Source organism: Aedes albopictus, chromosome 1 (assembly GCF_035046485.1).
Source record: "Aedes albopictus strain Foshan chromosome 1, AalbF5, whole genome shotgun sequence".
Classification (NCBI taxonomy): domain Eukaryota; kingdom Metazoa; phylum Arthropoda; class Insecta; order Diptera; family Culicidae; genus Aedes; species Aedes albopictus.
The window spans coordinates 110,880,060-110,893,406 of NC_085136.1; the positions used below are offsets into that span (position 1 = coordinate 110,880,060).

The window sequence follows — 13,347 nt, forward strand, 5'->3', positions numbered from 1 at the left end:
ACTTTGGACCAGATTATCTGCGCCCAAGAGCGTAGACAGATAGGTGGTATGCATCTTGGAGGTTGGAGAAAAATGCAACCACTAACCCGGCACGATAGCAACATGAGGAAGAAACTGGTTGCCCTCGTGGTTTTTGAGCAGAAATGATTAATGGCCCCCGGGGCGGCGAGCTTCTTTCTCGTGTGCCGGAGGGCGGGATTTTGGAAGAGCTCTTGCAGTTTGTCTACATGGTATGATGGTTGGATGAAACCGTTCGGATTTTAACGCCCTTTAATGTTGATGATGCGATTGGGTGTGAGACGAAAAAGAAGTATTATGAAACATCATTAAATCATGTGGAAGAATTGGATCAACAGGGTGAGATACGATCATACAGGTGATGAAACCAAATTCTTAAGTATAATATTCCATTAGCATACCCAGCTTTGTTTGCATTCCGATCTGTCGGGAGGCGATTTGTTTGAGCTGATAGAACTTCAGCTTTTTGTAGGATCGAGCGATTGAGCGAGCGAAAACACGAGTGGTAAAAGCTGCAGCCTATCAGCGCTAATTGGTTCTAGAGAAGGAAGCATGAAATATTCATGAAGATAAGACAAAAGAGCATAGACGGACCTTCTAGTCGAAGAAAGTAACAGAGCCACACATACATAAGACTTTTGCACTTCACGATAACCGCCACAGCTGAAGTTGATACGTTGGTTCGATCACTGCAGGTATCATTTTTCAAGTCCCGGTAACGCCCCAAAGAGCTCGGCATGATCTCCCACGGGTTCGACGCATTTCCCGCGTTGCCCTCCAAGTCCAGATGGAGATAAAAATAATCGACCATCTGAGCGGTGCGACCAATGCGATCGGATGCATGACAATTAGGGTATTGGTTTTCTTCTTAAGCATGTGGCTCCCATATTCATCCTACGAAAAACAAAGGATTGAAGCGCTGTTTGTTTTGTATTTTATTTTTGTATTTTTTGTTAGAAGTGAGCAGAGCACTCATGAAAATAAAAAGAATGGAATCAATCTGTGCCGTAATCGCTTGTTTTCGAATAGGATGAATATGGGAGCGTGAGATTACTGATGGCACACATGCTTACCTTACCGATCAGGCTAAGGCCGGGGTGCCTCTGCTGTACATAGTAGCCGTCTCCATTCCACTCGGTCCATGACTGTTTGTCTCCAGGTCCGCACTCTGCGTAGAGTCCGCAGATCGTCCTTCACTTGGTCGACCCACCTAGCTCGCTGCGCTCCACGTCTTTTTGTACCGGGCGGATGATTCTCGAGAACACTTAGGGTTGCTATCCGACATCCTGAAGACGTGATCCACCCACCGTACACACCAAATTTTTAGTGCTGGAAATCAGCAAAATTTTGCTGATTTTTGGTGTGCTGTACTTCCAGCAATGCGTTCAGCAAAATTTGTTTTGTTGGACTTACAGCAATTCGTTTTGACAGTTATTTTGCTGGATTTTCAGCAATCTTCAGCATCTCTCGTCTTGGCTTATATTGCTGAAAAACCAGTAAAACTTTTGAGCTCATTTTGGGTTCGGTTTTTGAAATAAACTAGCACAGCACAATCAATTTCTGAATTATAATCATATATTCGTGTAATTCTCGTACAGATTACTATAGTTGAAACATTTTAATTGATAATGTAATTTCAGCTGTCTCGGCCGTCTCCTCTCCCGGCTCCCAATACATTGAAGAGACAATTCAGCTGCATCTGGAAGAACAATTTGAAGGAGAACTTACTTGCCTTGTAGAAAAACACATTTTGGGTGATTTGACCTACCTTAATGTGCAAATTGTTGAAAACTTTCGCGAAATACTCCATAAAATCCTGGCGAACTGTGAAGAACTTGCTCGGTATTTATTTTTTCTCTTCGGCATGCCGTCAAATTTTAAGTGTTTGACAGATGACTTGCTGGTTGAACCAGTAATAATTGCGACTTGCTGAATATTCAGCAAACCACATTAACATTGCTGATTTTTCAGTAAAATTTCATTTGCTGGAGGTGTTTCAGCAATTTATTTTGCTGGAAGGCGAAACAAATTTTTGGTGTGTAGCCTCCCGATTTTCGCGGTGTGGACGATGGTTGGTTCTCTCAGCAGCTGATGCTGCTCGTGGTTCATTCGCCTTCTCCAAGTTCCGTCTTCCATCTGCACTCCTTCGTAGATGGTACGCAATACCTTCCGTTCGAAAACTCCATGTTTCACGTAGGGTCCATGTTTCGTGCCCATAGAGGACTACCGGTCTAATCAGCGTTTTGTAGATAGTTAATATCGTGTAACGGCGAACTTTATTCAATGTTAGAGTTCTGCGGAGTCCAAAGTAAGCACGATTTCCTGCCACAATGCGCCTCTGAATTTCTCTGCTGGTGTCGTTGTCGGCGGTCACTAGTGAGCCCAAGTACACGAATTCTTCATCCGCCTCGATTTCATCACCGTCGATATTAATTTCGGGGTGGCGGGCGCGGTGATTCCTCCCTGGAGCCCTTTGCCATCATATACTTTGTGTTCGACACATTAATGACTAATCCGATTCGCCTGGCTTCACTCTTTAGCCGGATGTACGAGATTCGAAGGGACTCGAGTGTCCCTGATACTCGAACTACGCACACCACTCGATCCATCGTCGCCTTGATTAATCGTATCAGTTTATCCGGGAATCCGTATTCGTGCATAATCTGACGCCGAAATCGATAAACTAGTGATATGTGGGCACGTTGTATTCGCGGCATTTCTGCAACAAATGGCGGATGGCAAACATCAGGTCCGTTGTAGCGCGTTCACCCATGAATCTAGCCTGATATTGCCCCACGAACTCTCTTGCAATCGGTGATAGACGGCGGCTTAAAATTTGAGAGAGTACCTTGTAGGCAGCGCTCAGTAGTGTAATCGCGCGATAGTTCTCGCAATCCAACTTGTCGCCCTTTTTGTAGATGGGACACACGATACCTTTCATTCACTCCTCCGGTAATACTTCCTCCTCCCAAATCTTGGTAATGACCCAGTGTAGTGCTCTCACCAGTGTTTCTCCTCCGTATTTTAGAAGCTCGCTTGGTAGTTGATCTGCTCCAGCGGCTTTGTTGTTTTTCAACCGTCCAACCTCCTCCTCAATCTCTTGGAGGTCAGGGGCCGGAAGTCTTTCGTCCTGTGCACATTCTCCTAGATCTGTTACCACGCCACCTTCGGTACTTGCAACGTCGCCATTGAGGTGCTCATCGTAATGCTACCGCCACCTCTCGACCACCTCACGCTCCCCAAGTAACACACATGTTATATAAAAGTTACGACAGCGCTAGTTTTGGTTGTATAGAAGTTTATTTTACGTTATTTCAACACAATGTTAGAATTACTTAAAATAAACTTCTATACAACCAAAACTTGCGCTGTCGTAACTCTATTATAACATGTGTGTTGCTTGGGTCGCTCGTGAGAATATTCCCGTGATTATCTCGGCACATGTCGGCTTGTGGCACAAAGCCTCTGCGCGAGCGGTTTAGTTTCTCGTAGAACTTTCGTGTGTCCTTAGCGCGGTACAGCTCTTCCATCGCTTCGCGATCTTATTCTTCCTGCTGGCGCTTCTTCATTCGGAAGACTGAGTTCTGCCTGTTCCGCGTCTGTCTGTAACGTGCCTCATTCACTCTCAAACGGTGTTGCAGCATTCTCGCCCATGCTGCATTCTTCTCGTTTTTCAACTGTTCACATTCGCCGTCGTACCAGTCGTTTCTGTGATTCGGAGTCGCGAAGCCTAGTGCTGTAGCCGAGGTACTACCTATGGCGGATCGGATGTCCCTCCAGCCATCTTCAAGTGTAGCTGCGCCAAGCTGCTCTTCCGTTGGTAGGGCCACTGCTAACTGCTGCGCGTAGTCTTGAGCCACTTCTACGTTACGCAACTTCTCGATGTTGAGCCGCGGCGTCCGACTTCGATGCGTGGTGTCGAAAGTTTTGAGCGCATGCATACAGTGACTAAGTAGTGATCCGAATCTATATTCGCACTGCGGTATGTGCGGATAAAGCCTGTATCCGCAATATTCGGGACACAGAAACACATCTGTAACTCTGCAATAGATACATTAAAATTGCTGAAATTTTGTCTAATAACATCTTCAGATGTGTTCATTTCACCTACAAAATTTCATGTGAATCGGTGCAGTACTTTTTGTTGTAGCAACGAAAGAGTAAAATGTGCGCCATTGAATTTTGTACAGCCCCAAGTTTTGCTTGTCAGCGCTGTAACTTTTGAATTTGGCAAAGGAAATGGCTGAAATTTCGAACACAAACCTCTCAATCTACATTTGTTGCATGGGCAAAATTTCAAAAAAATCGATGCACTATCAACAATTTTATAGTCGAAACATATGTTGGGGCTAACCGTGATTTCAACCCTTCAGACAACAATTAGTGAGCACCCCTTATTGCTTCGATTGTATTGTTGAAAGTACTACATCAATAATCACCAAATTTTGTAGGAATAATATACACATAATCAACTACCTTCTGAGAAAATTTCATAAAAATTGGCAGCGACATTCAAAAGTTATGAATGGGCAAACATCGCACATGAAAAACATGAAACATTTTCACTAACACTATCCCCTATCAACACCAGTGTCTTTCCATCCAATCGATAAAAGTTGATGAAATTTTGCAAGAAAGTGTCTCTATAAGTATCATAACTGCTCACGAAATTTCATAATTATCATCACAGAACTTTGAACTGTAGCGTAAAAGAACCATCTACTATGCGAATGAAAATTGGTCATGATTGTACAAAATGCTTAAAACCACGTCAATTTGTTTTTCATCCACAGTTAAAAGTAATGCATCGATTTTTATGAAATTTGGCACAAATAATAAACATACACCAAAGAGTTCTCAGTCAATTATTTGGGCAATTTTACCGATTCTTAACAGAGCTATTGGCGTACTTCTGTGTCCCGATTATTGCGGATACAGGCTTTATTGGTTATATCCGAGAAGAATTTACCGTCGTTTAGAAAGTGGTCGATTTGGTTTTCTGTCTGATGATCGGGTGATCTCCAGGTGGCTTTGTGGATATCTTTGCGGGGGAAGAAGGTGCTTCGGACTACCATACCACGGGAGGCTGCAAAGTTTACGCATCGCTGGCCGTTATCATTCGATACGGCGTGTAGGCTGTTTCGCCCGATTACCGGTCTGTACATTTCCTCCCTTTCTACCTGCGCGTTCATGTCGCCGACAACGATTTTCACGTCACGCGGCGAGCAACCATCGTATGTTTGCTCTAACTGCGCATAGAACGCTTCTTTCTCGTCATCAGGTCTCCCTTCGTTTGGGCAGTGGACGTTGATGATGCTGTAGTTGAAGAAACGGCCCTTAACTCTTATATAACATGCACATCCTTGCGTTGATCGACTGCCACCCGATCACACGTTATGGCATCTTGCCCAACACTATAAATCCTGTTCCCAGTTCATTGGTGGTGCTACAGCTTTGATAGAAGGTAGCCGCTCGATGCCCGCTTTTCCACACTTTCTGTCCAGTCCAACGAAGTTCCTGCAACGCCACAATGTCGAAGTTGCGGGGATGCGGCAATTCAATGTTCCAAGTTTCCAATCTTAGTCCTTATTTCGTTGCGTGGGTCTTTGCCGATTGTATCGAGTCGTTTTTTTCCCTATGTTATTCGCAATGAGGATTTTTACGGGTGGCTCATTGGGCCTACGCCAACACTTCTGTCTCGCCGGAGGGCCATCGTGCCAGCTCTGTTTAACGTTCCAATCAACACTGGAACGACCACGCTGATGGAGCTACCACCTTGGATCTACCTAGGCGTGGTGCAGCGTTTCTTACTCAGCCGCTGGATGCCAGAACAGACGCTGTTTGAGCCGCTCCTCCTTGGTGAACAGACGCTCGGGTCCTACCTCCTCAATCTAGCTGAAGTCAGAAGGACAACAGTGGCCAGGCTGCACTACCAGCTAAGCACACAACTCTTAGCTGGTGGTCTTTGTCATCGCTTGACCCGTGGAAGCATGAGGTAAGAGCTTGTGAGGACCAGAGCTATGTTGGACGCTCTCCTTATCGACTCACCGCTTTGCAGCCCAATAAAGAATAAAAAAAAGGTTAAAATTAAAAAAAAAAACTCGTTTTGTTGAGAAAAATATTGTACATGCGCGCAACCCATGGGCGCAAGAAACCAGAGTTTGCAAATATAAAACTCATTTAAAAAAATCGTGATTAAAAAAATCAACAGAAAATTTGAGAAAAATATCGTCCCCTTAATGCTAGAACTAGGTAACTGGTTTTGCGAAATCGCGAGCAATTTGTTTACATCTGAACGTTCACCACAACAAACAAAAGTTTGTCGATTGAAACTACAAAAGCACATAATGATGCTTCATTTAAGACCAACAAAGTGTTTGTTTTATAGCAGGATAAGTTTTACCAGCCATTTTTACCCGTACTTTCCAAAACGAGTTACCTAGTTCTAGCATTAAGGGGGCGATATTACATCGCGTAGTAAAAAACAATAATTTGAAAAGCAGTATAGCAGTAAATTAACGTTTCCTTTAACCCTGTCATTACCAACCCTCCTGATGATAGTGCGAAAAAACACTCTTTTGACTATACTGCCGTGAATCGCAAGTCAGTCCCATATGTAAAAAGTAGGCATTGAGAAAATGGACTCAGAAGTTTTAAAATTCTATTTCTATGTGAAATTTCAAAAAATCGCCATAAATTGAATACTACTGCGATCATCATGAAACTTTCACATATTGTTTCAAACGTGAAGACGTAACTGCGAAAAATATAAAACTGGCTAAAACAGTGTCCGATTTTGTACTGCAGGGTACATAAGTTCGTAATGGGACTGACTTGCGATTACTTTTCATTATGGGACAATTTGACTTGGTGTTGTTTTTCGATTTTACTGAACAAACTATATAATTTTATTCACACAGCTGAAAGACCATCCGAAGAAAGATCGAAAACTACCATTAACTCAATTTTGCCCAAAATGCAGATGGGACTGACTTGCGATTCACGGCAGTATAGCTGGTTTTTTTTTTGTTTTTTAATATTGTTCTACCAAATTTTGGAGTACATATCCTTCTGATTTAGGGATTTGCTAGGGATTCCGGAATAAAAATGGGTCATTGGAATTGGCCATATTCTGTTAGAGAATCCTCTAGAAATGTATATGGGGATTCCTTAAGAAATTCCTGATTAATTATTCAAGAAAATCTTTCTGAGATCCTTCCAGAAGTTCCTCCAGGAGCTCCTATTAGCCATCTTCCGGAAGTTCTAGCAAGGATTCCTCATGCAACACGTGCTGCGATTCTTCCTACAATTCATTCTAGAACTCCTCCAGGAATTTTGAACTTGTGGTGATTGTTCTAGGTAGAGATTCCTTCAAAGATTTAAGCAGGACTTCATCCTCAGATTTTATCCAGGTGTTCCTTCAGGAATTCCTCTTGGGATTTCCCAGGAACTCCTGTTGGCCTTTTTAGTATGTATAGTATTATTGTGTTCGAGCTAATTTAGTAGACTAAGATAATTGTATGCAGGCCATGAGTTTTGATTTGAATAAAGATCATAGAGATGAACCAGCCGCGGGCTGAAAATTCCCAATAAAGCTAATAATAATAAGAATAAAGATCATTCTGTCAGAAACCTTGGACAGAAACCGTATAACTGAGTCGTCTTATCCATTACTACCGCCTTCCTCCATAAATTCCAGCTGGGATTCCTCAAGTAATTCTTATTTGGACTCGTCTAAATATTGATCATGCGAGAGAAAGTTGGAACTTCGGAAGTCAAAACTTCGGCGAAGTTCGGCGTCGGCATTCTAATTTGGGGTTCGCCGACGCATAAGAATTGCCTGTGTCGGCGACGCTTCAATTAGAATGCCGACGTTTTTACTTCGGCGAACTTTTGTTGGGGATATTTGATTTCACATATCGACTTCGGTCTAAAATAAATCAATATGTACAATATTCTAACTGTGATACTTCCGATAATACTTCTATGGAATTCTCCTGGCATACTTACTGAGATTTCTCCAGAAATGCCTCCTGCGATTCAATCGCCCAAGCAACACATATGTTATATAAGAGTTTACGGCAGCGCAAGCTTTGGTTGTATGTAAGTTAAATTGATGTATATCTAGCATTGTGTTAAGATTACGTCAAATAAACTTTTATTCAACCAAAACTTGCGCTGCCGTAATTCTTTTATAACATGTGTGTTGCTTTGGCAGGGACTCCTCCACGAATTCCTTCAGAATACCTCTACCGATTCTCCAGATTTTTTTTCAAGGAATTTCACTTATGATTCCCCCAACATGCTTGAAGGGGTTTTTCTAATGATACCTGTAGAAATTCCAGCAATTCCTACAAGGAATCTCCCGGAGTTCTAAGAATTCCTCCAGAAATATTTTCAAGAACCAAGAGTTCTTGAAAATAATTCTTGGATCATTCAAGGCAGTATTCCATGAATTATTCCAGAAGTTCCTCCAGTGATTTCTCCTGAGAAATCTTCAGGAATTTTTGCTAGGATCATGCATGGTAATATTCCGAACATTCTTATAGAAGTTCCTCCGGTGAATCGTCTAGGAATTCCTGCAGAGATGTTATCCAGGGATTTCTCCAGTTATGAATCATGGGAAAGTACAGTGACGTAGCCAGAAATCTACCCAAGTAACACAGATTGTTTTATAAGAGTTTAAAATTCATTTATCGTACTAACTCTGTTGTATTATTCTTGTATTATTCACGTCGTATGGGATACTTATAAATTCAAAACAGCGCAAAAAATGGCCGCTTACAGAACATCTTAAAGGTTATACAAGATGTATCCCAATACTCGTATAGTACTAATAATTGATTTCCATTCAACTGTTATACATTAATTAGTTGCAAAAAGGTTATTTGTCAACAATTGATACTTGCAAAACACTTTAATAATGCAACTATATTCATTGGTTGAAACTAAGCTGCTTTTTAGTAATATAACGTGTAGAATACTGTTATATAGCATGTCACATGTATAGGTTCAAATTAGGAAATTTTATAGTTATATAACTTGCGAGAGCCTTATTTAGAACAAAGCAATATAAACATGATCTCATTACAACTGTATTTGATACGCAGTGACTGACAGAAAAAAATATACATATTTATATTTGCAACTCCAACAAGCTGGAAAATTATTTTCAGATGATGAAGGCAAAGACCATTTATGTTATTTTATAAAACAAATTCATGGATTGGTTTTTTTTTCAGCAGGGGTAGTGCTATTTTATGTGCGATTGTAGATTTATAGTGAAACATATGATTCTACTCATCCATAATTCAACCGCCACTGCATTGAATTAAAACATGCAGATTGAATCAACCAAATGAAGCATTTTTTTTTTCTAAATTGTCTATTTTTTCCAAATTGAGATGAGAGCAACATGGCAACTTTTAAATTTGGCTTACAGTGACGTTCAAAAGTTTCCTTTCAATATTTACTTTATTCAATAACTGAGCTTATGGCAAGCTACTGATTATGACTCAAGTAAAATTCAAGTATTTAAAAAAAGAAAAAGCATTTTTCTTAATTCAATGTTTAAACAAGCAAGAGAAACGTAAATATTGACCATATTTCTAAATTGTGTATTAACATATTTGTTCAGTACTGTAATCTGCATGACGTTCCTTGAATAATCAATCATTTTCTCTGCAAGTGAAGTGTTTTTATTTGAGAACAAGTTAAAATTACGTTAAAGTTGCACCAATAGTGCACCCCGAGAGCAACTTTGCTATACACAACGGAAGAGCGTTAAAAATACGTCGAAATAACAGCAATCGAACATACTTTCACGCTAGTTATAATTTTGTTTTCAAAAACTTATAACTACACCAAAATAACTTATTTATAGCTACATTTTCAGCGGGGCTACATCTGTCAAACTGACAAAATAATTGCCAATAGTAAATAATTACGCTGCTGATGGAGGTTTGTTTTCCGTGACTGTGGGATTATAGGTGGTCGTGGCCGAAGGAGTTTCGCGGAATTAATCCGCGATTGCAGTGAAAATGACAACGCATGAATCATTTTGAATAGGTTCCAGTAAAATGCATGCCTGCCATAGTTGAGCTTGCGTAACCGTCGTTAACCAACAGGTGTTAGCAGTACCGGAATATATGCTTGAGGAGTTAAAATAGTACCGACTGTTGGATGCTGACTCTTTCACAAGGGCCGGAATACCAGCTGCGCGGTGATTCTCAATTTTATCATACAGACCAGTTAGATCCACAGCCTAGACCTTTTGGCCTTCAGGATGTTGACCAGATTTGAGTACGCTGATTCTATTCAGACGGGGCGTTCGTATAGAAGGATATGGTACCCGGAAAAAGGTATGTGGGACTGAAATGTTGATGAAAGACGTGCTGATTGAGTGTTTATTCTCGGAAATTCAACTGGTACTTCAGTTCCCTTGAACCACTCATTGTCCTCAATTGACCACAGCATCCCAGAAACGGAAAAAAATGAGCATTCATTGCATTTTCATTTTTCTTCTTCTTTCTGTTATTGTGACACAATTGCTTTTGTAATTGAATTAGAAACTTGATGTTTATGTTCTATAATTGTCATATAAAAATATTTCATACATGATTCAGAGAAAAATAGTTTTTGTTGTTGTTTGTTTTTGATCAACACAATTACAACTGCAAATTAACACAACATGTTTTATATATCACTTATAATACACTTAAAATACATCTTTGAAAAAAAAAATGTCCAAAGATGTTTTCTGTGTTGCTTGGGTACTGTGGGAGGGATTTTCTATGATCAATGATACGTTTTTTTTTCGACAGTCACATTTCGTGCATACTGATGTTATGAGCATTAAAATAAATAAACTTAGGTTGTAGCTGAAAAATAGCGGCACAGCCAAAAATGTGTTTCTTCTGAAGGCATTTTATACTGAAAATTTGTTCCTCAAACTGTGGCTTTTAGGGGTGGCGGTATACAAAGTTGTTCGTATAATTTGCACAAAATAAAATAAAAATTCAACAATTTTTTTTGTAATATCGTGGCCTCCCTAGACTGGTTTCACGGTCCCGTAGGGGGCCGCGGACCACCCGTTGGGAACTCGTGATTTTGGAGCTCCTTGTGGTTTTCCTCCAGAAATTCCAGCTGAGATTCCTCACGCACTCTTCCTGTGGTGCTTCCAGCTATTCTTGCTAGAACTCCTCCAGAAATTCTAACTGTAATTCTTCAGAAATTCTGCTAGGGATTCCTCTAGATCTTTCTCCTGACTTTCTTGATCCCTTCTGAAAATTCCTTCGGTTGTTCTTCCAGGGATTCCTTCAAGGACTCATCCAGAAAATCCTCCAGAGATTTTATCCAAGAATTACTCCACAAATTCATCATTGAATTTCTGCAGAAACTCCTCTTAGCCTTCCTCCAAGGATTTCTCAAATAACTCCTCCTGTGGTTCTTTTAGCAATTCTAACTACCGTACCCCCAGGAATGATTTTAGTGATTAGTTTGGGCGTTCATCCTGGCATTCTTGCTGGATTTTTTTTCGGGAAACCATCCTGAGACTTTTTCAGAAATTTCTCCTGTGATTCCTTCAGGTCCTTCTCTGTGGATTCCTTCAGAATACTTCTACCAATTCTTTCAGGGACTTCTTGAGGTATTTCTCCAGGCATTTCTTCAAGATTTTTTTCTTTTGATTCCCCAGACGTTCCTGATGGGGTTTCTTTAGAAATTCCTGAATAGTTTCCTCCTGTCATTCTTAGGATTTCTGTTGAAATTTCTACAATGATACATCCCAGAATCTTTCTAAGATTTCCTACACAGATTTTTCTTAAAATTCTTCCTCAGGTTCATCCGGTGATTCCTCCAGAAATTTTTATTCAAGAGATTTTATCTAAAGATTTCCCTATAAATTTCTTATGGTATTGCTCCAAGAGCATCTCTTGGCCTTCCTGAAGCAATTCCAGCTGGATTCCACAAGCGATTCTTTCTGTGGTTCTTTGAGCAATTCCTCCCAGGACTCCTCCAGAAATTCTTACTATAATACCTCTCGGAATTATTCTAGGGATTCTAATAAGAAGTTTTCCTGGGATTCCTCCCAAAAATCTCTTGCTGGGATGATTCAAGGCAATCGTTCCAGGATTCTTTCAGAAGTTCTTTCGGTGTTTCCTCCAGGAATTTTTATAGACATTTTAACCTGGGATTTTTCCGAAAATTGCTTATGGGACTCCTCCAGGAACTCCTCTTGACATTCATCCAGGAGCTCATGCTGAGATTCCACTAGCGATTCCTGATGTGATTCTTTCAGGATTGCCTCCTAGGACTCCTCCATAAATACTTAGTGTGATACCTGCAGGAATCCTTCTTGGGATTTCACTTGACATTCTTGCTGGGAGACGACACAAATATTAAAACGGTCAGGCCCACTGGGCAGACTAAAGGGTTTGAAAACAATTCAAAAATTTACGGCAATCAGGTTATCCACTTATGAATAACATGATTAACGCATGTTTTTGAATTTGATAATTGAAGAAACGGGGACAACCGTACCAACCGTTTCATTTTTAGGGGAATGAGTTTTGTACGTTGAATCGGTGGGAGAGGCGTGGCTAAGATAGTTAACGCACACTCCATATCAGCGAAATTTCCTGGGATGGGACAGTGATATTTACATCGAGTGCCCTGGCCCTAATGCCTAAGGCTTAAGCGCCTATACTCGCTCTCTGAAACGAAAAAAAAGTACCCCTTACCCCCTTCATTTACAAGTTGAAGTTTAAAATGAATGGAAACATCAAATAAGTACAGGATTCACAATTTTACAAAAAAAAAATACAAGCGCAATAATATAAACAGGAACGAATTCACCGTGAACAATATGTAATGCCTTCAGTGTTCATTTCCATCATCTAGAATCGCACAGTATCTTGCCATGTACAAAATTCAAATCAATCGGTTTGAATTCGACTAAGCTGTAGCGGAAAAGTGCCCAAAATACCTCGATTCGATATCCTAGTCGGATCACTTTGTGGTCTTCGACAAAGTTGTTTGATATGTAGTCACCTACTAGAATATTATTCCTAATTGAACGCTTACATCGCAAACTTGCGGCCCCGTAATCGATTTCACTCAAATTTTGAACGTAGCTTCTGGGAATTCAAAATAGCTAATTAAGGAGACTTGACATTTATCGAATTTTATGTTTTTCAGACAAAACACTCGTGAGTAGTTATCAGAAAGTTCGCCTTCCTCGACGACAACTCGAATGGAAGTTTGCAACCTGTTTTTTAGGCGGGTCATTTGTGTAACTTCCCCTAACGAGTCTTCAATTTTAGATTATGG

At 40.6% G+C, this 13,347-nt stretch overlaps 1 protein-coding gene across 2 annotated transcripts in view; it reads left to right on the forward strand.

Annotated features, from left to right (window-relative positions):
• Nucleotides 1-13,347, forward strand: part of LOC109397684 (uncharacterized) — a 44,017-nt gene that overhangs the window by 29,687 nt on the left and 983 nt on the right. The window lies entirely within an intron of this gene.